At 42.4% G+C, this 27,005-nt stretch overlaps 1 protein-coding gene across 3 annotated transcripts in view; it reads right to left on the reverse strand.

The window, feature by feature from the left end:
* LOC135227224 (uncharacterized) overlaps positions 1-27,005 on the reverse strand; it is an 87,455-nt gene that overhangs the window by 23,950 nt on the left and 36,500 nt on the right. The window lies entirely within an intron of this gene.

Genomic DNA, 27,005 nt, shown 5'->3' on the forward strand with positions numbered 1-27,005 from the left:
TAACGAACAAATCTGTCTTGGAAGAAGTACACCCAGAATGTTCCTTAGAAGCCAGGATGTCAAGACTTCTTCTCACATACTTTGGGTTACTTATCAGGAGGGATCAGTCCCTGGAGAAGGACATTATGCTTGGTAAAGTAGACGGTCAGTGAAAGAGAGGAAGGCTCTCAACGAGATGGACTGACACAGTGGCTGCAACAATGGGCTCAAGCATAGCAATGATTGTAAGGATGGCGCAGGACCGGGCAGTGTTTTGTTCTGTTGTACATGGGGTCACTATGAGCTGGAACTGACTCGACGGCACATAACAACAACCAACAATGCAGTTTTCTGAACACCTCCTATGAAACGGGCACCATCACTACAATATCACCCAGAATGTGATTTATGATTATATCCATTTTATGGATGAGAAAGCCAAAACGGAGAGGTTAAATGACTTGCCCGAGCCTCACAACTGTTAAATAGCATAGTCCAGATTTGAATGCTGGTCTGTCTGCAAAGCCTGTGTTCTTGCTGTTATCCAGTACTGCCTCTCTCCTTGAGCAAGGGAAAACCTTGTAAATATAATACCATGGCAATTTGCATAATACTCTTCAAAGCATTTTCATATCCACAGCCACATCTGATCCTTATGCTAACCATATGATAGGCTTGGCAAGTGGTTCCATTGTAATGAATAACAATACCAGTCTTAACAACCATTAAAATATAATATTAGCCGTCACTGAAAGATGTTTACCATACACCTAGCACTGTGCTAAGGGCTTCACGTAGATTGTAGAATTGGCTTATAACAAGTCTGTAAGATAGGTTCTATTATTATCTTCGGAGTCCCTGAGTGGTACAATGTGCTCAGTTACTAACTGAAAGGTTGAAGGCTCGTGTCAACCCAAAGCTATCTTGGAAGAAAGGCCTGGCAATCCATTTCCCAAAAAGCAACCAGTAAAAACCTACGGAGCACCATTCTACTCTGACGTACATGAGGTCACCGTGACTTGGAATTGACTGGACAGCAACTGGTTTTCTGATTTATGATTAGCCTTACCTTGCAGATGAGGAAACTGGGGCTTAGAGAAGTTAAATAATTTGATGAAGGAGCTGGGATCAGAAAAGTCACAGGTTAGTTCAAGGTCATATGACAACGAATGGCTATTCCTAGGCTAGAGCGCAGATCCCCTGGTTCCACATCCATGCCCTTTTATGATGGGATTCTAACAATTTGCAGCTTCGGCGGGGAAGATTTGAAGAAAAAGCCACAACGGGCGAGGACGGCAGCTAGAAAACTGCAAATATTTAGAGATGAAGTGATATAGACCCAGGTAGTGTGGCATAGAGCCCCAAAGGTTCAATGGTTAAGCTCTCAACTGCCAATTGAAAGGTTGGAGGTTTGAACCCACCTAGCAGCTCATGTTAGAAAGACCTAGTGATCTGCTCCCATAAAGCTTATAACCTAGAAAACTCAATGGGTCAGCTCTACTCCGTCATGTGGGGTCGCTATGAGTCGGAATCAACCTGATGGCACCGAATGACAGTAGCAAGTGTGGCATAAAGGGGAATGAAGAGGTGGCAAATCTAGGTGCTACCTGAAGAAGATGGTAGAAGCTCACTTCCACATCACATAAATAGAAAAGTAGAGTAGCTTAAAGTAGGGTTCTAGCCATAAAATTGGTGGAAACAGGCATTGTGGCCAGACGTGGGAGGGGTTTAAAAACGATGCTGGTCCACAGTGATATACCACTACACACCAGCTAGGACGGTTATATTCAAAAGAGACAATATCAAGTGTTGGCGAAGAAGGAGAGAAACCGTAACTCTCACACTTTACTGGTGGGAATGTAAAATGATACAGCCACATTGGAAAACATTTTGGCAGTTTCTTAAAAAGTTAAACATACATTTACCATATGATCCAGAAATTCCACTCCTAAATGTCTACCTAAGAGAAATAAAAACATATGTCCACACAAAAGACTTGGACATGAATGTTCGTAGCAGCATTATTCATAACAGCCGAAAAGTGGAAACCATTCAAATGTCCATCAACTGATGACGGAGAAATAAAATGTGGTACAATGGAATGTTATCCAGCAGTAAAGAGGAATGAGCTCTTGATATGCGCTACAACATGGATACACTTCAAAAACATTATACTAAGTGAAAGATGCCAGATGCGAAAGACTACATATTGCATGGTTTCATTTACATGAAATGTCCAGAAAAGACAAATCTATAGAGACAGAAAGCAGATTAGTGGTTGCCTGGCGCTGGCAGTGGAAACGGGAATTGACTGAAAATGGGCATGTGAGATCTTTTTGGGGTGAAGGAAACATTCTAAAAGTAGATTTTTGGTGATGGTTACACAACACCGTAAATTTACAAAAATCATTGAATCATACGATTAAAATGGGTAAATTTTATGAGAAGTAATTAAAAACAAAAACTAGTTTCCATCAAGTTGATTCTGACTCAGGGAGACTCCATGTGTGCAGAGTAGAACTGCTCTATAGAGTTTGCAAGGCTGTGTGACCTTTGGGAAGCAGATTGCCAGGCCTTTCTTCTGAGGTTCTTCTGGGTGGGTTTGAACCTCCAACTTTTCAGTTAGTGGTCGAGCCCTTCACCATTCGTGCTACCCAGGGACTCCTGGAATGTAATTATACCTTAATGAAGCTGTTTAAATAAAACCGAAACTGGTTTGTGAAGGAAGAAGGGAGTTAAGTTTTAGAACGATGGGTGACCACTGGACATTGAAGTGGAAATGGGAAATGTCCTGTCAGAAACTTAGGATGTGATGCCAGGTAGGAGGGCAGGCTGGAGGTGCAGAGGAAAGAGCTGAAGCAATAAAAATGGACAAAGTCACCAAAGGAAAAGGTACACAAGAGGAAAGGTGTGAAGGGAAAAAACCTTGGGTATCACTACCATTAGGGACAGGGATGATGGTTTGTCTGAGCTAATATGGTGCTCACCCTGGTAGCAATCTGCCTGGTTAATAGTAAAATTCACTTGTTTTCTTTAAGCAAGTACCCACTGAGAGCAGAGGTATGCACCCCAAGGCATGGCAGACATCAGGGTAAATCTGTCTCAGGGAAAATTGCCTCTAAGTGACTAAAATACACAAGGGTAACTGGGAGCGGACTGAATATGTTCCCTGTATTCTGATACTAAAAAGAGAACTGCACAAACACTTTTACCCAAATTAGAAATAACATCAGCATTAGGGAGTGCGGTGCTTCAAGAGCAATGGAATTTCATTTAGTCACTAACTACCAAGAAGGATGGATGTTAGGCCAGACCACCCTGCCACTGGGTTCTTTGGTCCCAGTACTGACTTCTGAGTTTAGAAGGAGCCAGTTGAGACTCTCAGGCAAACTCTGCAACCTACTTTCCCCCAAGCCTCCCTTCTCCTGCTGTCTCCCCTACTCCCCACGTGTAAAGCGTCCTGGAAGAGACAGCCGAAATCCTCTCCTTCCCCCAAGATCTGGCAATTCGGTGCCTTGGCTGGTGGAAGCAGAACCCAAACAATCCTTTATATTTCTCCTTCTTCCACATTTCTGGTGTAAATGAAGCCAACTTAGACTATTATCCTTGGTTTGGGAATAAAGGGTAAAAAATAAGAATCTATGAGCTCAGCCGGCTGGGTGTAGAAAAGGAAGCCCCGGGGCGGGGCCATCCACATCATATCTGGGGTTCAGGTAAGCAGAGCCTCTTAAGCCTGGCTACATGGTGGAAACTGTATAGAAACGGGATGGAGGAAAAAAATCATACTTAGTTTCACTAACATCTAACTGAAATTTAGCATTTCTTTCAATGATGAATGTCTGCAACGAGTCGAGGTGGTATTAGCAGTCTGTGACTTTTCATCAATGGAATCACAGATATTTTCATATCACCTTACAGTTGTCACAATTATCCCAAATATCACTTGTACTCCTCACTACATCAAAATTGCGGTAGTTGCAAGACCTGCCACCATTTTACTAATCTTTAAAAAAGAAGCCCATATATAGCACACATTTAATGTTTTTAATATTTTGATCAGCATATTTCATTATAACTATTTTTGTAACCCTCTGGTGGTGCAGTGGTTAAGAGCTCGGCTGCTAACCAAAAGGTCAGCAGTTCAAATCCACCAGCCGCTCCTTGGAAACCCTATGGGGCAGTTCTACTTGTCGTATAGGGCCGCTAGGAGTCAGAGTCGGCAACGGGCTTGGTTTTTTGGTTAGGTTTTTTATATGTTTAAAGTCATAAAAAAAAAAAAAAAAAACTTAAGTCATTATTTTGAAAGGGGGTCCTTAGGTGTCACCATATTGCCAAAGGGGCCCACGGCAGAAAAAAGTTTAAGGGCCTCTGGGTCGGAGAAATCTTTCTCAGTCTTCAGCTAGCACCACCAAAAAAAAGAGCCTCCCAACAATGCCTGAAATCCCACCATTAAAGAACATTTCCTTAGGGTTTTTAAGATTCTCATTAAAATGCAAATGTCCCCAAAGGAGCCGAACTTCTCAGAGTGTTATTAGTTAACCCCTTAAATGGGGTTGTTTAGCAGCTAGCTGAGCACAACATCCTACAATTCAATTAAACAAACATTTATTGAGTTCCTGCCATGGCTAGGAAGCTCTGGTGGTGTAGTGGTTAAGAGCTTGGCTGCTAACCAAAAGGTCTGCAGCTGGAACCCAGTAGTGGCTCCTTGGAAACCCTATGGGGCAGTTCTGCTTTGTCCTGGGGGGTCACTATAAGTTGCAAACCACTCCACCACAAGAAGTTTGGTGTTTGTTTTGTTTTGTTTTTGGTGCCCAGGGTAAGTAACAGTGTTCGAAGATAATAAACAAAATCCTCCAAGGTTTCCCCTTTCAACTGTGTATGACTGCAATCTGCTGTTGTTAGGTCCCACTGAGTCCATTCCGACTCATAGCGACCCCATGCGACAGAGCAGAACTGCCCCATGAGGTTTTCTTTGCCGTTATCTTTACGGAAGCAGATCTCCCGGTCTTTCTCCTGAGGAGCTGCTGGGTGGGTTCGAACCGTTCACCTTTCAGTTGGCAGCCTAGAGCTTAACCGTTGTGCCACCAGGACTCTTTTTTGCAATTTAACCTGTTGCTCTGGAGTAGATTCTGACTCCTAACGATCCTATAGGACAGAGTAGAACTGCCCCGTAGGGTTTCCAAGGCGAGGCTGGTGATTGGAACTGCCAACCTTTTGCTTAGCAGCCGAGTGCTTAAGGGGAAATTAAACAAGGACTCATAGCAACCCTACACGACAGAGTAGAACTGCCCCATAGGGCTTCCGAGGAGCAGCTGATGGATTCAAACTGCCGACCTTTTGGTTAGCAGCCAACCTCTTAACCACTGCGCCACCATAGCTCCACAGAGAAGATAGGAAAACGCTGTGGGAGAAAGGCAAAGATCGTGCTGGGGAAGGGAGGGAGCAGGGAGGAAGGGGAGCCGCTCACACGTGCATTCCGGAAGTATTCACTGAGCGGCTACTCTGTGCCAGGGTAAGAATACAACGTTAGCCAAGTTCACTGCCTGGGGTGGGAGCTAAACAGGTAAGCCGTGAAGTAGGATATTGTTACTGGTCTGTAATAAAGGGCCGGGGAAGCACAGAAGAGGGAGTGACTTAGTGCTGCGGGGAGTCCAGAAAGACTGTTGGTTGTGACGAATGTGGCACGGAGGAAGGGACATTTGAGCTGGGCCTTGTAGGAAAAGTTTAAGAAAAGGGCGGGGGGGGTGGAGGAGAGGGGGAGGGGGAGACGCGCCGCATTCAAACAACAAAGGGCTGAGTAAAGGGCCGGTGCTGAGCGCGTTTCAGTGTGGTAGGCGTTCAGGGAGGGTAGAGGGAACAGGTAGGGGATGAGACCGGGAAGTCTAAACTGGGGCCGTGCTGCGAAAGGACCTTAAACGTAAAGCTAAGGAGTTTGCATCCTCCCTTTGGAACAATCAGAAAAGGCTTCACGAAGGAGATACTTGAGCGAGGCCTTAAACATGAGGAAAACTCCCACAGGTGGAGGTGGAGGGCGGGGGGAGTGTTTCAGGCTAACGGAGCGGAGCCGCACAGCGAGGCACAGGGGCTGGAAACGTCGGGAAGGGTGAGAGCCGCGCTACAGCAGGGTGTGGTCCAGGGTGAGCTGGGCGTGGGAATCACCTGGGGACTTGTTAAACGTGCCAGCTCCCGGACCTCGCCGAAGGCCTATCAGAACCTGTGCAGCAGGGGCTTGTTTGCAAAGCTCCCCACGTGATTTTGACGCTCAGTAAGGTTGTTTAGTGGATTAGTAGGAGACCAACCAACCAAGCAGTTGCCAAGAGTAGATCCTACTCATGGCGACCCCCTGCCCCACGGGTGTTTCAGAGTAGAACTGTGCTCCATAGGGTTTTCAATGGTTAGTAGCCGAGCTCATTAACTGTTTGCACCACCCAGGGTATCACATTAGGAGGTGAGAAGACTAAAAAGAAAGGTGACCTTTTGGTAGAAGGGGAGAATCTGCACTTAAATTGGAAAGCAGTGAGGAGCTCCTGAGAACGGGCCCAGTAGCAGAAGGGTATTTATCAGAGCTGTGTTTGAGGAAGATTTACAAACAGAAGAGTTGAGGATGGACTGACATGTGAGGACCCAGGTAAGGACTATTACAATAGTCCAAGTAGGGAGTAAGGCAGGGGGAAGAGGAAGGAAGGGACAAATGTGAAAAGCACGCAGATGACAAAGTCTCCATGGCTGACTGGGCAACTGAGGTGGGCAGAAAGGCTGAGTCACAGATGACTCCACAGATGGGGGCTGGGCAAGAAGGAAGTAGGGCCTTGAACAGAGAAGCAGTGAGGAAGGGCAGCTGTGTGAGGAGGGTGATACACTTAGATGTAAAGTACCTGGCACAGAGCCAGAGGCCAATAACAGTGATGATGATGATCTTGAGTAAGCATCCCACTGTGGTTAGTGGGATACAGGATGGGACAGAGGTGGGACACCAGGGCTGGGCAAGGGCAGAGAGGAAGGCTGCAAGGGTTGCATTTTTCATCATTTTGTTGAGGATTTCCCAACAAGGTGGCAGGAGCTCTGAGCTATAAACCCAGGAAAATCCCTTCTCTTCTCAGAAGCTGTGCCTCATTGGAAAAGCAGGTGATAATAAAGCTTATCACCCACTCATCTCATGGGAGTGCTGTGAAGAGCAACCAATATACATACATAAATACGCTTAAGGCACTCAGCAAGAACAAAGTGTGCTAGAAATGCTAACCGCTAACAAATTCAGCCACCCCCTTCACCATGATAGTAAATAAGGTGTGTTCTGTTTTTTTTTTTTTTTTTTAAGAATAAACCCAAAAACCCTTGCCATCGAGTCGATTCCGACAGTAGAACTGCCCCATAGAGCTTCCAAGGAGCGCCTGGTGGATTTGAACTGCTGACCTTTTGGTTAGCAGCCGTAGCACTTAACCACTACACCACCAGGGTTCCTTTTTAAGAATAGATGTAGTTAACCAGGTACTTATCTTGAGGTTGTCTATTCAGAAGTGCCTTGGAGGAAAGGCCTGGCGATCTACTTCTGAAAAATTCAGCCAGTGAAAACCTTATGGAGCACAGTTCCACTCTGACACACAGGGGGTCCCCATACGTCAGCGTCAATTCGACATGACAATTGATACAACCTCTAACAACAGGTAATTCAGCTCTTGGTTTTCAAGAGTTCCCTCATTAGAGGGTTTCAGAGTGACCCTAAGACTTCTATCAAACCAAAGCCTGGACTGTATAGCAATTAATTAATGTGAAAATTATTTGATCTTCCCCCTTCCCATTCTTGGTATAAGAATACAATATCAGCATCCAAACTACAGGCAATCCCCACCATCCTCCTAAGCTGTACTCTTTGTCACACCCCTTGGCAGAATGGTGCCATATAAAATATTCAGGTCCTAGGTAGAACGCATGCAACCTACACAGGAAAGAAGGCTGTCAGAGAAACTGAAAGGAAAGAAAGAAAGAAAAAAAAAAACTCCTAAAATGACAAAGATTGCAAATCCAGTTTTAAAGGGACACATCTCTAATTATATGTTCCATGCATAGCAAATCTCTTTTAATAAATCCCACCTCAACCTCCACTGCCCTGAAGAGCAGGCCTGATAGGTAATAACTCCCCTTCTCTGTGGCAAAATCCAATTTTCACACCTGGTAAATGAAATCACTCCACTGTGGACCAGGTCGGGCTAGGGTGAGCCGTTAACAGAAGGTTAGGGGCTGTGCGTCATGTAACAGCTCTTCTGGGAGTCCCTCCCAGAGATTTGCTCTTTTTATGCCAGTTGACGCTATTTGGGCAGAAAACCTCCAACCTCCCAGGTGACAAAGGCTAAAGCCTTTGTCACCTGGAGTGGTTATGAATACGTACGTACTACAGTTCGTGGTTCAAGTATGTGTGAGGCCTAGCCCTGCCTTTTATCTCTTACTTGGTAGGAAGGTTTCTTACCATTTATGTACTTTTAGGAGATAAGTTTACACTGTATTCCTGACAAACTGACTAAGAGAGGAGGCAATGCTACTGAAATTTATAATCACAAAGGAGTAAGACATGGGAGAGACAGAAAAAATATAAACCCTCAAATCCAGCCAGGATCTATATCCTGTGTGGGCGTAATCAGGAACAGTAAAACAAGTAGACAGGGTGGACACCCACAAGGAATCCACAATGAAAAGAGCCCAGAGTTCACCAGGAAAGATAACTGAAATGAAAGATAACAGATTCCAGGATATATAAGAATTTATTGGAGGTGATCTCACAGACAAGTAGGTAAACAAGCAATGTTAGAACAATGGTTCTATTTGGAAAAAATTTGAGATCGTCATTTCACACCATACAATAAAAAATTTTAGCAGAATGAAAGAGATAAAAATGAATCAAAAGAAACTAGAAGAAAATATAGGTAAATAATTACCTGACGTGGGCAACAGGAAAAACTATTCTTAGAATAAAATGAAGGGAAGAAAACAAAAAATCTAATAGATTCATAACTTAAAAATTTTAAAAATTTGTAAAAAAAGTCATAAAATTAAAAGGCAGACAAAATATTTCTAACGAATATGACTTAAAAGAAATTAATGCTCTTAGTCTACAAAGGGCTCATTCAAAGCAATGTGAAAAACGTAAATGCCTTAATAGAAATTTAGCATTAAAAATGCACAGAAAATTCCTAGAAAAAATATACTTGAGTTTATGAAGAAAATTTAACCTAACCAGTAATCAAAGAAATTTTAACTAATTTGTATTTGTCATGAGGGTCTGGCACAAGGTGAACACTCCGTAAACATTTTTTGACTCAAATTAACGAAGAATAAGAACATTCTAATATTCAGCGTTGGAGTGGTGCAAATGGTTAACATACTCGGCTGCTAACGGAAAGATTTGAAGTTCAAGTTCACCCAGAGGTACCTCAGAAGAAAGGCCTGGTGATCTACTGCTGAAAATCAGCCATTGAAAACCCTATGGAGCACAGTTCTGCTATGACGCACGTGTGGTCACCGTGAGTCAGCGTCGACTCCATGGCAACTGCCGGTGTTCAGTGTTAATGTGCATGTGGCCCAATGAACACTCTCACATGCAGGTTGTAGGATCACATACTAGAGCAGGGGCTGGCACACTCCTATAAAGGGCCAGACAGTAAATATTTTAGGCTGTTGCAACTACTCACTTCTGCCTTGTAGAATGAAAAGCAGCCATGGATGATATGTAAATGAATGAGCATGGCCGTGTTCCAAAAAATGTTTTATTTATGGACACTAAAATGTGAATTTCATGTCATTTTAAGATGTCACAAAATATTATTCTTCTTCTGATTTATTCCAAACATTTAAACATGTAAAAACCGTTCTTAGCTCATGGACCATCCAAAAACAGGCCATGGTACAGATTTGGCCCATTGGCTGCAGTTTGCCAACCCCTATACTAAAGCACCATTTCTGGAAATCAGTTTGGCAGCATATATCAAGAGGCTTTTAAAAATCCATACCTAGTCTTGTCAGTATTAAAATAATCAGGTACAAATGCTTTTTAAAATAACAAATTAAATGTTTATACTCTTTGCCCTGGTAATACACTTTTTAGGAATTCATTATAAGGAAAAAGTAAACAAGGAAATTCAGATAGAGATTTGTACAAAGAGGCGTCTAAACATCCAGCAGGATGGGACTGGTTAAATAAACCTCGGTAGATTCATGCAATGAAATATTATGCAGCCTTAAGTCTTTCTCAAAAAAATATTTTATGACCTGCAAGAAATAGTTACGCTATCATGTTATGTGAAAAAAGGAGGATACGAATTGTATATATTGTCCTATCCCAATTTTGCAAAACATATATGAACATATATTTATATAAAAATTTTTTTTTTTTTTATAGCTGGGATTATATGTATTGCGTAGAGAAAAGACTGAAGGAAATACAACAAAATGTGACTCATGCCCCAGCTTGGATGCTGGGTTCATGGGTAATTAAAAATTTTTCTTTATTCCTTTGTTCTAATCCTCTGCAATGAACAGTTATTACATTTGCAATAGAAAAAACATCAATATTATATTTAAAATAAAATAAACCGGAAAAAATCCAGAATCTGAAGTTTCACACAGAATAGTCAGAGAAGAAAAAGGGAAAAGCCTTTCAAATGGAATCTAGATGTCAAATTATGACAAAATCTGCAATGAAAAACAGACTCAGGCAACTGAAATTTGCTGGGGTCTAAAATTCATGCAAAATCACCACAAGAGGGGGAAAAAAGTTCTGATCAAAAGCAGCTGAGACCTGGAATCTACACTGACCTTACACTGAGCAAATCCAGAAAAAAGAGCTTGAGATTAAAGAGCTGCCTTGGGTCCTTGCGACATCGTGACTGGGGGGACTCAAAGGATTCCTTTTCCTATCCGCCCAACACTCCCCCATACAATAAACCAAAAGACAACTTCTGTCTCACGCTTAGGAGCCCTGATGGTGCCACGGTTAAGCACTCACCTGCTAACTGAAAGACTGGCAGTTCGAACCCACCAACAGCTCCATGGGAGAAAGATGTGGCAGTCTGCTTCTGTAAAAAGCCTTGGAAATCTTATGGGCAGTTCTATTCTGTCCTATAGGGTTGCTATGAGTCGGAATCAATTTGAAGGCAATGGGTTTTTGGTCTCAAGCTTTAGAAGGGTGGAATTCTACAACTAACACTTCTTCTGTTTGATGGTTGAAGATGTATTGCTTCTCTCTTCCGAAATAAACATTCCCCTCAAGTGTTAACATAGCCCTTTATTAGCCATTTACACCTTGATCAACTTTTGCTAGAGAGTGAGAGACAGGAGTTGGGGTGGGGGTGGGGGTACAGTTTAAAGAAAGGGACGCCTCCTTCAAGCAAACTTCAACTCTTTCAGTTTTACCTAGAACCTGACCTATACACAATTAGTATATGGCTATTAGGGTCAGTATGGGTCAGGTTTATTATTTTTGGGCATTTACTGTGTGCCAGGTGATGTGCTTCACCTTTGTATCTGTTGCTTCACTAAATTCTTATAAGAAGCCAACATGGAGGCCTTTTCCCAAAGTTGCCTAAGCAGTTGCCACACTAAAAAGGACACTGGGGCTTAGAGGGATCAGATAATTTGCCCAGGGTCATCCAGGCAATAAGGGGTGGAGCCAGTTTCAAACTTGGCTCCCAAATTTGTGACATCAATGGGTGAAATATTTCTCAAACAGATTTTAAGGAGAGGCAGAGTAGAGAGCACAAGCTACCATCAAACACACCTGAGTACAAGGTTCAAGGTCAAAGTATGACTTTGGGCAATTCACTTGATTATCCGTAGCCTCAGTTTTCTCACCTATAAAAATAGGAAAAATAAAACCTTCCTCTCAGAAGTTTTGGAAGTTCAGAGACAATACAAGGTACAATACCTGGTACATAGTAGGCCCTCAAAAATTGGTGGCTGTTAGGAGAACACAATTACTAAAAATTTCCTTTGCTAAGTCTTAAGTTTAGTCATAAAGTCTCTACTAGGAAAACAAAGGAGAATTAAGGTGAAGCAGGGTAATTGCTTAGGTAACTTGGGGAAAAGCCTTTTCCTTCCCTTTTGTCCCTGAGAGATTTGATTTTGAAAGACTTGATTTTGAAAGCATAAATATACCCTAAAGCATCCCCTTTCCCAAACCTGTGGTCCCAAACGTGCTTCCCTTATCTTAAATAGGGGAAGCACGTTTGGGACCACAGGTTTGGGAAAGGGGATGCTTTAGGGTATATTTATGCTTTCAAAATCAAGTCTAAACTCTTTAAGACCACAAACCACTGCCCGTGGTACTTTTCTAGAAGAGCAGAAGCAATAAACATATTCCTGTAGGAAGACTCACTCACAGAGCCCACGAGATGAGCCAAAGAAGAACCATCTGCCCACAAAGAGGAAAGTGGTAACGTCCTTTACTTCCTTTGTGGCTTTAACCTAAACCACAACTCTTCCCTTTCAGTTATGTCTTTTCTTTACATACATTCAGATGTGTATTTGCTTTCTTACATTCAATATTTCACTCCTTTCCTTGCCATCTGGAAAAATACCCTATGCTTTTCTTCCTCCTTCACCACAGCCCTTGAAGAAAGCTTCTTCACATACAGGAGTGGTTTTGAGCTGCTCTTACAATCCATCTATTCTATCCATAGTTGCCTGCAAGAAAGTCTGTTCCCGGGAATCTCCAGGGTTCTTCCAATGCCCAGACCTGTGATTTGGAGGCAGGAAGGGTGAATAAACGGGCTGGACATCATTTAGGCAAAGAGAAAAAGCCTTCTGCTCTGAAATGAAAGCATCAGGGTCTCCAGTTGTGGATGGATGGAGGAAATGTAAAGTTTTGGTTTTGCTCTTGCTTTTTTAGAGGAAAGAAAAATGAATGAAAGAGGAAATAAATGCAGGGCTCAAGTCAAGGAAAGGGAAAAGCAGAAAATACCCCAAATGTGGTGGGTTCAGGAAGGTGGGCAGACTGCTGTCTCCTAACCGCTGCTGTGGTTCCCGAGTTAATATTTGCCAGACTTAGCATTCCTGTGAGTGCCGTTGGGATAATGGGCCCCACTCAGCATCACGTGAGTTCCCCATCTCAGCCGAGGGACAGGATTTCAACCATATCACACACAGCTCTCATTACTTGCAAGGAAATGATCTTACTGAGGAAAGCAGCACAAACCATAAACACATTTACTTAAAAAGGCAAAGCTGTTAGGTGTGCCCCTTAGCTTCATGACTAATGCAGTGTGCTGGTCTCAGCTGCTGATGTCCGAGTCCAGAACGGCACATCCCAGAGTGAATCCAAGAGCCCCTCTGGGTCCCTGGCTATAAGAGGGGCACACTCGGGTTTAGATATCTTGCCAGAAGGGGTAGAGTAGCAGTCATTTTCTAAGGAAGAATTTACTAAGCACCATCAGTGTTAAGCAGTGTATCTGTTCCATATGGTAGAAAAAAGGAAGTTCTCTGCCTTTGAAAAGTTTATTACCTTGTTAGGGAATCAGTATGCCCAAAATCAGAATTCTTAGGCTAGAAGGATCTGACTCTAGGCTGACTCTAGGAATCATTTGATCCATCCCCATCACACACACACACACACACACATCAAATGAAACCTACCAAGGTTGAATGACTGTGCTTAGTTGCTTAATTAGTAAGTTAATAGAGCCCAAGTTTCTCAACTCCGAGTTTGAGGACCTTTCCCTTATACTTCACTTATATTCAAAAGAAATAACTAGAATAAATATACAATATGTTACAAGCCATGTGTACAGAATATTATGGTCTGCAAAATAAGGGAATGCCAAGTCTGAGTTGAGTTAGTCCAGAAAGGTTTATTTGGAGGAGGGTCTGTAGAATGTAGTGGGTAGGAATTGTCAGAAATTTTGTTCACTTCAATAGCCATTTTCTGAACGTCTACTATGTATAAGGAGTCCTTTGGTGGTGCAGACAGTTAGTGCACTTGGCGGCTAATTGAAAGGTTGGAGGTTTGAGTCGGCCCAGAGGCACCTCGGAAGAAAGGCCTGGTGATCTACTTCCCAAAAAATCAGCCACTGAAAACCTTATGGAGCACATTTCTACTTTGACACACATGAGGTCGTCATGAGTCAGAATTGGCTCAATGGCAACTACTTTTAATGTGTATACAGCACGTAGTATGGAGAGGAGGAAGCAATGCTGACTGAATTTGTTAACGGCGAACGGGGAATAACTCAAGTAAATCATAACAGACACTTATTAGCTAGCTGGAGGAGAAGGGTAGACCCTTGGAAATATTGTGATGGCAAAGAAAAGCTGGCCAGGAACTGGGAGGGGATGGATATATCCTGAGAGGAAGAATTTAGATCATATTAAGGTTTCACAGAGGGTCTTCTAAATCTAAGCTGGATTAAAGGGGAAATAATCAATTACCTCATATTTTCAAAATATTTAAAATTTGTCCTTACCAACATAATGTCTTGATTTGTTTCATGGATCTTAGCCATATTCATTCAGAGATTGGTATGAAGACATAACCAAAGCGGAAAGAACAGTATTGGTAGGAAAGCCTTGGAAGCACTGCTCCAAAGCTCATGCTGGCAAACTTACAGAATATCAAAGTTGAAAAAAGACTTAGAGATCAATTGATCCAACATCTCATTATAAATGGAAAGACCAGGGCCCAGAGAAACAAAGTGAACACTTACCTTTCCACTAAGGGAAACAAAAACTAGACTCTCTGTTTCAGCTCTGGTTGTTTTATTTTCTAAGCTAAAAATCGGGGCACATGGTTAAACAAAGTGCATTTACAGGCACCATGGAGTAGAATATTTAAAGACAAAATGTTACTGTGGTCCCAGGTGATGATTCCAGAACATTCCACTGCATTGGTCCTTTCGTTTGCCAAAGGCACATTTCAGAAGAACACCATACCCTGCTCAGAGACATGAAAGCTTTCCCAGCCATAAAAGAAGCATCAGAGTCTGTCTCCATCCAAGATGAGTCCTTGGTGAAAAAAAAAGCCACAGGGACTATAGACAAGTCTTTGATAAGCAAAATGAGATGATAAATAATTTGAGACTATCAGTTCACAGGCCACCAGGTTTTCTACAGAGACTAGCATGTCAATAAATTCTAAATATAAAAAAAATATGTAAATATATTTAAAAAAATGTAAGCTGATGATGAATTTGGCTGAGGTGCTTCATGAGTTTGAGATGCTCATAAGATACTCATGTTGTTATCATTAGGTTCCATCAAGTCAGTTACAACTCATAGTGACCCTATGTACAACTGAACAAAACACCACCAGTCCTATGCCATCCTCACAATTATTGTTATGCTTGAGCCCATTGTTGCAGCCACTGTGTCATTCCATCTTGTTGAGGGTCTTCCTCCCTTTCACTGGCGCTCTACTTTCCCAAGCATGATGTCCTTCTCCAGGGACTGATCCCTCCTAATAACATGTCCAAGGTATGTGAGACATAGTCTAGCCATCCTTGCTTTAAGGAGCATTCTGGTTGTACTTCTTCCAAGACAGATTTTTTTTTTTTCAGCAGTCAGTGGTATATTCAATATTCTTTGCCAGCACCACAATTCAAAGTGTTAATTCTTTTTCAGTCTTCCTTATTCATCATCTGGCTTTTGCATGCTAATGAAGCAATTGAAAACACCATGGCTTGGGTCAGGGGCACCTTAGCCTTCAGGGGGACATCTTTGCTTTTCAACACTTTAAAGAGGTCTTTTGCAGCAGATTTGCTCAATGCAATGCACCTTTTGATTTCTTGATTGCTGCTTCCATGGGTGTTAATTGTGGATCCAAGTAAAATGAAATTCTTGAAAAAAACTCCAATCTTTTCTCTGTTTATCATGATGTTGCTTATTGGTCCAGGTTGTGAGGATTTCTGTTTTGTTCATGTTGAGGTGTATGTAATCCAGACTGAAGGCTGTGGTCTTTGATCTTCATCAGTAAGTGCTTCAAGTCCTTTTCACTTTCAACAAGCAAGATGTGTCATGTGCATATCACAGGTTGTTAATGAGTCTTCTTCCAATTCTGCTGCCCCGTTCTTCTTCATACAGTCCAGCTTCTTGGATTATTTGCTCAGCATACTGGTTAATAAATATGGTGAAAGTATACAACCCTGACACACAACTTTCCTGATTTTTAAACCTCACGGTATCCCCTTGTTCTGTTCGAACCACTGCCTCTTGATCTATGTACAGGTTCCTCATGAGCACAATTAAGTGTTCTGGAATTCCCATTCTTTGCAATGTTACCCATAATTTGTTAAGATCCACACAGTGGAATGCCTTTGCATAGTCAATAAAACCCAGGTAAACATCCTTCTGGTATTCTCTGCTTTCAGCCAGGATCCATCTGACGTCAGCAATGATATCCCTGGTTCCACGTCCTCTTCTGAATCCAGCCTGAATTTCTGGCAGTTCCCTGTCGATATACTGCTACAGCCGCTTTTGAAGGATCTTCAGCAAAATTTTACTTGTGTGTGATAGTCATGATGTTGTTTGATAATTTCATACTACTTCAATTTTTTTTTCAAAAAATTTAACTCAATTTATCAGTTACTTGTCCAAATGAAGATCCAATTATTATAATATCATGGTTAGATCATTTCTGGTTATTCAAAAGTCCTCCCGTTTTAAAAAAAAAAAAAAAAGAAGAACTCCCAGATTTTAGTGTGCTAACTACAGGGAAGCTTTGTGGATTATTCTTGCACCAAATAGTCATCCAAGAGATGCCTCAAGTCCTGTCCAAACCAAATAATGTAATGATGATGTCCTTTGTGTAATAGACATTTCTCTTTTGATGGTAATAGATTTGCATGAACTCATCCTCACTTTCTCAAGTAAGTCAGAACTAAGTTAAACGGTCGACAATGACTGGAACCCATCAACCTGGCCCCATCATGCTGGTGTTGAGATAAATAGCTGCATGCAAGCAGCTAACAGTGCATACAAGCTCCTAAGAGCAACAGAGAACCCAGGAAGATCTGGGACTCACACTTGATGTCATTACTGTCCCAACTCAAGTAATATTGCTCATTCATTAGTACCGTATTTCAAATCCCAATATGTTATCATGCTGTTTAGTAACAGTTTTGTAAGAAAAGAGATTTATAGAGATTTGTACTTTTGGTCTCTATGTAGTAAATTTCTTATTCTCACTTCCTGTTTTTGCTTAGACTAGAAAAAAAAAAAACTATAAAGCGAGCTAATTTTTCTTTATGATTCAGCGTGTACTGTGGAGTTTTATCAAGAAGCGATACCTTCTAAAATGTATGTATATGTACATGCGTACAATACCTGGAAAAATTATATGCAAACCTGGTTCTCTCTGGAGTGGCTGGGGAATGGAGACAAGGTGGAAAGGGCTTTTTCACTTACACCCTTCTGTGAATTTTATAATTTGTGCAAGTATCATCTACTGAATTTTTAAAGAATAATACATTTAAATTTTTTTAAATGAATATAAAAATTCTAGTTGAGAGTTTTAATCTCTGAATATGTTCCACCCGTGACCAAGATTAAATTGTAGTGGTTTCCAAAGTTTTAAAGGCCGTATCTCCATTCTGGTCTAGCCTGCCTCTTATTCCTCCACAAGCATCATGTGGCATATTTTCTTTTACACACCCAGCAAAGTGAGTTGGATAAAAAAAAAAAAAAGAATCCTGAGAATTTTGTGTCACCCTTCAAAATAACTGGATATTCTTGGGGTGTGAAAAAAACCATAGCTGGGAATCACCGAAATAGACATCCTGAAAGTTTTAGCTAATTTTTACAAATTTGCAGAATCCAGTGATGTATAAATGCACATAAATTCTATCTGGTTTGCTCCAAAACTCTTGGGTTTATTAGATTCAATTACCAATTATTTCAGTATAGGAAAAAACTTCTCAATTGTAGCATACGGTTGAAGCAATAAGTAGATAAATATAGTGAATGGTTAAGAGATCTATAGCAAAATTGTAAGACGGCATTTTGAAATGACAGAAAAGAAACCACCGTTCCTCCATCCCTCCCCCAAACAAGTGTTTATTGTATTTGTACTACCTAGAAACTTAACTTTGAATTTTTAACACTAAAAATGGAAGCATGATGCAAAGGAAACAGACAGAATATAGAACCACACAGATCACCCAACTTACTATTTGGGTGACTTCAGACAATTCATCTGGCTCTTACTTGTTAAGCCCCTGCTATACTGTTGCACTATGCTAGGTGCTAGACACTGGGCATAGAGCAATGAATGAGGCAGAAATGAGCTTACTGTTTGGTAGGGAAGACAGATAATTAAACAAGTAATTCTATCGTAGTGTGTGAAAGAAAATTACAAGCAGTTGTGTGGGGGAGCTAACCTAGTCTGGGGGTCAGAGATGGCATCCTGAAGGAGCGATGTTCAAGGTTAGACCTGAAGGATGACCTGAGCATACCCTGATGAAGCAACTGCCTCGTCTTCAGGTCCTCCTCTGTACAATGAGTATTATCATAGCTAACTCAGAAGATGTAATGATTTTTGATATATAAAGCATAGCATCTGGCACATAGTAAGTGCTCAGTAAAAAAGTAGTTGCCATCAAGTTTATTCTGACTCATGGAGACTCCATGAGTGTTAGAGTAGAAATGTACTCCACAGAGTCTTCAATGCTGATTTTTCAGAAGGAGATCGCCAGGTCTTTCTTCCAAGATGCCTCTGGGTAGACTTGAACCTCTAACCTTTCGGTTAGCAGCTGAGCACATTAACCAGGTGCAGGAAGATAGCTGTTATTATTTATTCGTTTTGCACTGGGCTATATATGAGATGAAAACCCTGGTGGCGTAGTGATTAAGAGTTACGGCTACTAACAAAAATGTCGGCAGTTCGAATCCACCAGGCATTTCTTGGAAACTCTTTGGGGCAGTTCTACTCTGTCCTACAGGGTCACTATGAGTAGGAATTGACTCGATGGCAGAGGTTTTTTTTTTTTTTTAAATATAGAAAATTCACAAAGTGACCCTTCAGCCAAATATTGATCTTGTCCTACAAATGCTACACAGCAGCAGAAGGACTGAGTAGACTAAACACACATCTCTCAGCAATGCCCTTGGCACAGGCTGTACATGCACTCTGACCACAGAGGCAGGTGCCCAAGTCTTTTCTGTCACAGGGTTAACATGTTATGTGAGTCAGATCTGAAGTCCTGGCCCCCTCAAAGGCTGCTGGGTCTCCCTGTTTAATCAGACATGAAACAAATCGCGTGCAGCGGCAGAGGCGTACAAACACGCTTTAATTACAATATTGTAACACCAATTAGAGATCTATCTAATCGAGGACTCGGCACTTCCTGCTCGGATATTACTCCCATGTTGGGATAATTACTGCTAATTAAGCTTGGAACTAATTAGGCTAAATGATCTCATTTATACCAACAAAGATGACTTCTAGGAGTTCATAAGAAAAACTAGGGTGATTTTATCATTCCTGAACTATTTGGCATTTCACGCTGGAAATAAAACACCTTCCCCTGCCATCAAAGTGCACAGATAGCTTGTTCTTCTGGAATTCTGGTCCCAGATGGCAGTAGGTTCTTCATTTGTTTACACAGATTCTCCTATACACAGAGAACAAATACTATAAAAACCCTGTCCACCCAAACCATACTGCGTTCTCCCACCAATGACAACTGCATTCTCATGAAGGTACAGCCACTGACAGCAGTGACAACAGGAAAGGGAGACTCCCTCCACAGCCTTCTTCAGAGTCCCTTTAACACACTTCAATATTCTTAATGCAGTCGTCAGGGCATAGAGTAAGGCATGGGCTTGGGGGTCAATCAGACGGACCCGGGTTTGAGTAAGCTACTTCATCTACTTAAGCCTCAGTTTTTCATCTGTACCATGGAGATAATAATAATACCAGGTAACATTTCTGTGAGGATTAATGAGCTAAGATACATGGAATGCAGGATAGTACTTGATACATAGTTGTTGTTGTTATCTGCCATTGAGTTGGCCCCTGACTTATGACAACCCCATGCCCAATAGAATGAAATGCTCCCTAGTCCTGCACCAACCCCATGATGACTGATTCTGGGAAGTTGATAGTCAGGTCTTTCTTCCTAGTCCATCTTAGTCTGGAAGCTCTGCTGAACCCTGCTCAGCATCAGAACAACACACAAGCTGCCACTGACAGATGTGTGGTAGCTGTGCATGAGGGGCATCGGCCAGTAATTGAACCTGGGTCTCTCACGTGACAGGCGAGAATCCTACCACTGAACCACCAACAGGAATTATTTTCTTCCCTTCAAACCCAGTGCCGTCAAGGAACCTAATACCCACTTCTGAACGAAGCACATCTTACCTGCCCTGCTACTATTTTCTGGCATAGTGTAGTGGTGCTGGAAAAAGCAATGATAGGGAGTTAGGAGACCTAGTTGTTTTCAGGTTTCTCTTTAACTAGCTGTGTGATTTGAGCAAGTCATTTACCCTTCCTGGAAAAGCAATACTCACAGTGCATATATTGAGCCAGGCACTGTGTTAAACATTTTACATGAATTTTCTGATTTATTCTTCACTGCAATACTTCCCATTTTAGAGATAAGGAAACTGAGACCTAGACAAATATGTAATTTACCAAAAACCTCACTGCTATTAAATGGCAGAATCAGGAATTGAACCCAGGTCTCACTTCAGAGCCTACCCTCTTAACCACTGTTACTGAATCATCTTTATATATATATATATATATATACGTATCTATGTATGTAAATAAAGAAACTGGAGAAGGCATCTCCAAGGTTCCTTCTGATTCTGACAGTCTCTGGTTCTGTCCTCTGGAGCAGGAAGAGTGAGCCTCTCAACTGGAGAAGGCATCTCCAAGGTTCCTTCTGATTCTGACAGTCTATGGTTCTGTCCTCTGGAGCAGGGAGAGTGAGCCTCTCAGCCTTATGCTTAACTAGCAATACTCATCAATTATGAAGCCCCTATTGGGTGTCTAATACATGATCCATTCTGTGATCCAGCACACACACACTTCGACTGACTTATATTCATCAGACTACCTGTTTTAGAATTCCTATGCTTTGACAAATATTTGCCCATATCAGAATTACATAATTTAACTCTTTCACAGCAAACACATCACTTAGAACCAGCTTCCATCTATCTTGAAAATCCTCATTTACGATATTTTCTCTGGGCTCCAGCACTTGGGTTTTTTTCCATGTGAGAAAAAATTTCCAGGGTCTATGGTTCTCTCTTACCCCCAGTTCTAATAAGAGAGACTCCACAAATATGTACGCATGTGTGCACACACACGCACACTCTCTGCTGGATGATTCTATGGGGTGGGGGAAACAAAGCCCTCACTTCTGTTCATAAATATTACAGAGGATTGAAAACTTCAACCTGTGAACTTTTCCTTCTAGAGAGGTGTTAAGGGGATCAGGATGCGATGCTGTGGTCAGCTGAGGTCAGGATTTCCTGTCGCCTGAGCTGCAGTCTATCCTGGAGTGATTCTATCGATGGTGGACAAGGCTACAATAGAAGCATATTGGTCATCTGACCTTTGCAGAGAAAGCCAGCTCTAAGCCTGGCCTCTAGTCTATGCCCTGCTAGAATGTAAACTCCAGGGGAACAGAATTGCTTTGTTTGGTGTTTTATTGCTAGTACCCAGAACAGGGTCCAGCATATAGTAGTAGATGCTCAATAAATGTATGTGGAGTAAATTAATAGAGTACTGGGTTAGAGTATGAGTTTGGGGTGAAACCAAGGAAGCTTATACATCTCTTCGGGTGGAGGTCTGAGAAGGTGCATCTTCCTCCCCTTCAGAGTGGGTTTCCTATGCCATCTCCTGAGGAGGTTACCCTCAGCAATATGGGCTGTTCCTTAGCCCCTCCACCTTGTAGTGTGCCTGCCCACAGCCACACCCTGTGGTGAAGCCAGTCCCTGGCCCTGATTCCCATCACTCTGGGAATTCTCTGTGTAGGAAAGTGGAAGTGGGATGCAGGAAACAGGAGTGCTTTTCAGCTCCTTAGGTAGGACACACCAACATCACCTTGAAGAGGGGGTGGTGGTAAACCCTGTCTCAGATACCCAAATCACTGAGCTCCTTTCAACACAGGAGCTTTGCTTTGATGGAGAGGAGGGTCTCTGTCTATATCGAGCTCCGTGGAGATTGAAAAGCATAGAAATCACCTTGCCTCTGTCTGAAACACACTGTCACGGGTGGTGTCAGGTTGAACTCTACCTTGCAGACCATGTGGGTTGGTCAGAAAGCACACGGAGAAGGAAGGAACAATGGATTGGAATAGGAAGACTCAGGTCTCAGACCATGCAGCCTCAACTTCTTCCAGTGCAAAGTGGGGAGAGTAATAGTAATCCTCCCACCTGTCTCAGAGTAGTTAGACCCAAAAGAGATAACGAATGCCACAACTGATTGTACACTGCAAATCTCACACAATAGTGAGTTATTGCCTCTTGACCATTAATCATCTCACTGTGAAGCAACATTGCTAGGAACGTTCATCACCCACTATGTCCTCAGGTGGTGCAGTGGTTAAGAGCTCAGCTGCAATCAAAAGCTCGCAGTTTGAATCCACCAGCCACTCCTTGGAAACCCTATAGGGCAGCTCTACTGTGTCTATAGGGTTGTTATGAGTCAGAATAGACTTGATGGCAATGGGTTTGGATGTCCTCAGGGGCACTTGGGTGAGCCCCATGGTATACATCCTGGCAGACAGAAGATGCTCAGGCAGGTACCCTGAGACCAAGTACGGATCTGTCTTTGCCAGAGATTGTGTCTGGCTTCCCTCATGGCAGGATAGCTCAAGGGCTTTAGACCTAAACAACAGATAGCGTGCTTATGTTGTTCCTGGCCTCCCCCCGCCCCTTACTTTTTTGAAGATAGATTTATATGAGTGAAGACATATGGGAGCTAAGGATTCTTTCCTTATTTTCTACTGGTCACCAGGATTGGTTTCTTACCATTCCTAAGAGCATGGGCAGCCCTGGCAAGCAAGGGCCTCAGGGACAGGGAACCACAGTGTGACCTATTAGAAGAGCACACTTTTGTGTGTGTGTGTGTGTGTGTGTGTGTGTGTGCTTTAAGTGAAAGTTTACAGTTCAAGTCACTTTCTCATACAAAAACTCTTACACACATTGTTATGTGACCTTAGTTACCTTCCCTACAATGTGACAACACACTCCTCCTCTCCACCCTGTATCTCCTGTGTCCATTCAACCAGCTCCTGTCCCCCTCTGCCTTCTCATCTCGCTTCCACACAGGAGCTACCCACGTAGTCTCATGTGTCTATTTGAGCTAAGAAGTACACTCCTCACCAGTATCATTTTATGTCTTATAGTCCAGTCTAGTTTTGGGGTAACAGAGAGTCTGGGAGCCATGACCTCTGGGGTCCCCCCAGTCTCAGTCAGACCATTAAGTCTGGTCTTTTTTCTAGAATTTGAGGTCTGCATCCCACTTGTCTCCTGCTCTATCAGGGATTCTCTGTTGCGTTCCCTGTCAGGGCAGTCACTGGTAGTAGCTGGGCACCATCTAGTTCTTCCAGTCTCAGGCAGATGTAGTCTCTGGTTTATGTGGCCCTTTCTTTCTCTTGAGCTCATATTTCCCTTGTGTCTTTGGTGTTCTTCATTCTCCTTTGCTCCCGGTGGGTTGAGACCAATTGATGCATCTTAGATGACCGCTTGAGAAGAGCACACTTCTTATGAATCCAGAAAGAGGACAGGAACCTGCCTTTTAGCACAGGTCTTAAAACATAACGGGTGACTAATTTAAGAGGATGAAAAATGAATATACATATATATTTATATATAGAGAGAGAGAGACTGGTGGAGCAATGCTCGGTTCCTAACTGAAAGGTCAGCAGTTCAAACCTACCTACCGGCTCCACAGGAGAAAAGAGCTGACAATCTACTCCCATAAAGATTTAAGCCTTGGAAATCCTATGGGGCAGTTCTGCTCTGTCCTATAGAGTTGCTATGAATTGAAATCGACTTGACAGCACACAACTACAACAACAAATGTATACTGGGAACTGACAGATATTTAAGCCAGATTCAGAAGGCGATGTGGAACCAGGGATATCATTGCTGATGTCAGATGGATCCTGGCTGAAAACAGAGAATACCAGAAAGATGTTTACCTGTGTTCTATTGACTGCATGGAGCATAACAAATTATGGATAACATTGTGAAGAATGGGAACTCCAGAACACTTGATTGTGCTCATGAGGAACCTGTACATAGATCAAGAGGCAGTTGTTTGAACAGAACAAAGGGACACCGATTGGTTTAAAGTCAGGAAAGGTGTGCATCAGCATTGTATACTTTCACCATGCTTATTCAATCTGTATGCTGAGCAAATAATCCAAGAAGCTGGACTATATGAAGAAGAAAAGGGCATCAGAATTGGAGAAAGACTCATCAACGACCTTCATTATGTGGATGATATAACCTTGCTTGCTGAAAGTGAGGAGGAACTGAAGCACTTATTGATGAAGATCAAAGACCACAGCCTTCAGTATGGATTACACCTCAACATAAAGAAAACAGAATTCCTCACAACTGAGCCAATAAGCAACATCATGATAGATGGAGAAAAGATCGAGGTTATCAAGGATTTCATTTTACTTGGATCCGCAATCAACACCCATGGAAGCAGCAATCAAGAAATCAAAAGACACATTGCATTGAGCAAATATGCTGCAAAAGACCTCTTTAAAGTATTGAAAAGTAAAAATGTCACTTTAAAGACTAAGGTGCCCCTGACCCAAGCCATGGTGTTTTCAATTGCCTCATATGCATGTGAAAGCTGGATGATGAGTAAGGAAGACCAAGAAAGAATTGACGCCTTCCAATTGTGGTGTTGGCAAAGAATATTGAATATATCACAGACTGCCAAAAGAACGAACAAGTCTGTCTAAGAAGTACAACCAGAATGCTCCTTAGAAGCAAGGATGGAGAGACTACATCTTACATACTTTGGATATCAGGAGGGATCAGTCCCTGAAGAAGAATATCATGCTTGGTAAAGTAGAGGGCCAGCGAAAAAGAGGAAGATCCTCAATGAGATGGAGTGATAAATACAGTGGCTGCAACGATGGGCTCATGCATAACAACGATTGTGAGGATGGTGCAGGACCCAGCAGTGTAATTTGTTCTGTTGTACACAGGGTCGCTGTGAGTCGAAACTGACTCAATGGCACCTAACAACATCAACATATATATAAATGATTCGGGAAGGTAAAGAAACCTTTCATAGAAGATATCATCATGCCATTGTCCTGGCTCTCGTTTTGTCTTTCACGTGCAGAGTTTTACTGTATCATTTTCGTTTCCTTAATACAGCTGAGACCCTCAGCAACCTGGGCTGTGAGGACATGCCAGACGGAGAGATGAGGGCCTCTGTGGCTAGGGTGGTGAGGAAAGCATTTCGAACCCCCAAATCACAGCATAGAAGGTCTAAGGGAGAATTTGGTTAAGTTAACCAAACCCTTCATTTGACAGATGAGAAAATTGTGGCCCTGAAAGGTTACTGACGTGCCCAAGTCTACCCAACTATGCCCCTCTGAAGACAGGATGTTGGGAATTTGCCTGAGAAAACAGACTTTCCTTATCTGAGGAAAAGAAAAACAAAACTGTTTCACATTTGTTTCTTTAGGGGGAAAAGAAAAGTCAAGGATGTTGCCAAAAAACAAGGCCTCCCATTTAAAGGCATCAGAGAAGTCGCCTGGTGAAAGTGGTAATCTAAGCAATTCAGACTGACTCCTACAAACTACAGGGGTGCTTGGAAGCTGCCTGAGGCAGAGGTGTCAGAAAGTGTCTGTACTTTCTATTGTTTTCTGTACTTTTCTATTCTTTTATGTGGCCACAATAAGCTCCATTGGGGCTGATTTCTTCAGGACTGTATACATCATGCTGCCCCCTTTAAGGAGTATGTCTGTACCTGAAAATGTCATTTCAAGAGGTCCCTGGGTGTTACAAATGGTTTGCAGTCAACTACTAACTTAAAGGTTGGTGGTTTGAACCCACGCAGTGGCACTGTCTGACGGTATACTTCCATAAAGTTTACAGCCAAGAAAACCCTAAGGAGCAGTTCTTCTCCGTAACACGTGGGCTCGCCATGTGTCAGAATCGACACAACAGTAACGGTTTGGTTTGGGGGTTTATCATTTCAAGTATCTGTTAAAAAGAATTACCAGTTACCCATTGCCATGGAGTTAACTCATGGTAACCCCACGTGTGTCAGAGTAGAACTGTGCTCCACAGGGTTTTTGATGGGTGATTTTTTTAGAAGTAGATCGGCAGGCCTTTCTTCTGAGATGCTTCAGGGTGTTAAAAAGGCATACACACAGCCATGCATTTGCGGGGCTGAAATCTACCTCTTAAGTTCCTCACCTACAGTCCTAACTTTAAAATGTGTCTTTCTAAGAAGTCTTTAAAGCTATTTTTCCCTGGGGGTATGAAAATTATTCTTCTTTAAAGGTGGGGGGTCTGGTTCACATTGCTTGTGTACATTCAAACGTTTACTCATTCATTTATTCACCTGGCACATACTGGGATACTACTTGGAGCCACACATTAGGTTAGGCCTTGGGAAGATAATATCCCGGCGATGAAAGAGAATTACTCTCCAGGAATTACCCCCTATCTCCACCCCCTGAAAACTAGATTATCTATTACTCTTCTTATCTGAGAAATGTTTTCCTCTGTTGGAGGAGCGAGGAGGGGCAAATTCATAACTGCTTTGTTTGATGTGGAGCCCTGGTGACTCATTGTTAAGAACTCCATTACTAACCAAAAGGTCGGCAGTTCAAATCTACCAGTTGCCCCTAGGAAACCCTATGGGGCCATTCTACTCTGTCCTATAGGGTCGCTATGAGTCAGAATCGACTGGATGGCAACGGGTTTGCTTTAGTTTTTTTGTTTGATCTGTCCATTCTTCTTCAGGCAAAGTTCGTGTGTCACTTCCCTCCCCCCCAAAACAAAACTGGCTGTGTAGATTCTAACTCACAGCAACCCTACAGGACAGAGTA

Source organism: Loxodonta africana, chromosome 3 (genome assembly GCF_030014295.1).
Source record: "Loxodonta africana isolate mLoxAfr1 chromosome 3, mLoxAfr1.hap2, whole genome shotgun sequence".
Taxonomy (NCBI): Eukaryota; Metazoa; Chordata; class Mammalia; order Proboscidea; family Elephantidae; genus Loxodonta; species Loxodonta africana.